Source organism: Lucilia cuprina, chromosome 2 (assembly GCF_022045245.1).
Source record: "Lucilia cuprina isolate Lc7/37 chromosome 2, ASM2204524v1, whole genome shotgun sequence".
Lineage (NCBI taxonomy): Eukaryota > Metazoa > Arthropoda > Insecta > Diptera > Calliphoridae > Lucilia > Lucilia cuprina.
The window spans coordinates 14,898,776-14,899,992 of record NC_060950.1 but is presented as its reverse complement, the minus strand read 5'-3'; the positions used below and the strand labels follow the sequence as shown (position 1 = coordinate 14,899,992).

The 1,217-nt window shown below is 26.6% G+C and overlaps 1 protein-coding gene across 1 annotated transcript in view; it reads left to right on the top strand.

Moving 5' to 3' along the window:
- The window catches only part of LOC124419326 (probable G-protein coupled receptor 158), a gene marked incomplete at its 5' end in the record, with an annotated part of 11,377 nt that overhangs the window by 1,612 nt on the left and 8,548 nt on the right, over positions 1–1,217 (top strand). The gene's annotated exons all lie outside the window — the stretch shown is intronic.

Here is a 1,217-nt window from a genome sequence, read left to right as displayed (position 1 = left end):
TAGTTCAGTTCTAGTTCAGTTCTAGGTCAGTTCTAGTTCAGTTCTAGTTCAGTTCTAGTTCAGTTCTAGTTCAGTTCTAGTTCAGTTCTAGTTCAGTTCTAGTTCAGTACTAGTTCAGTTCTAGTACAGTTCTAGTTCTGTTTTAGTTCTGTTCTAGTTAATTCTATACTATAATTGTCTACAATCAATGCTATTGATCAGTCTATAGCCGAGGTTATAGAATAGTCAATATTCATTACTATAGATTTGTTTATTATCAGCACTAATATGAGTTTGTAGTTAAGAATAGATTAGTCCATAGTCAACACTATAAATAAGTCTGAATTCAATAATATTAATCAGGCTGTAGTCAAGATCAGTCTGTAATCAACATTATAGATCAATCTGTAATCAACTTTTAGTCATAATTATAGATTAGTCTATAGTCAAAATATGGTACTACACTATAACCAAGACTATATATAAGTTTTATAATCAAGACTATAGACCTGCATATTATCCAAACTGTAGACCAAACATGAATTTAATAGGAAAAACGTAATTTTTTTCAAAATTTTTAAGTTAGACTATTATAGCATGTAATATATGAGTATAAGAGTTTGTTTTTGTTGTTTTTTTTGTGATAGTTATTTAGATGAAAGTAAAACTAAAACAACAAAAATAAAAAATAAAAACTACTAAGTCTGCATGTGACGACACACTATCAAAAATCAATTTCCAACATTTAAAAATTGATAAAGATTATGTTGACACGCTAACATTTATTTAAGCCTTTTCACATACAAACAAATATATATGTATAAACAAACACACACATGTGTGTTTAGAACTAACAAAAATTTGATATTAAAATGTTAAATGGGAAATTGATGGCATGAAAGCATCTGTTAAAATCCAATGCAACATGTTGACAAAATAATTTAAAAATAATAAAATATGTGATATTTTAAATTTAGGAAATTGACTTAAAGGCAAAATATTTAAAAATATGTTAAAATATATTTTTGGGATTTTAATTAATATTTTTTAAAAATATTATAAAGCTAATTTAGACAGTATTGGAAAAAAATCTATTGGTGATGAATAAATCCCAATGGGTTTTCATTGTGTAGTTCTAGTTCAGTTCTAGTTTTGTTCTAGTTCAGTTCTAGTTCAGTTCTAGTTCAGTTCTAGTTCAGTTCTAGTTCAGTTCTAGTTCAGTTCTAGTTCAGTTCTAG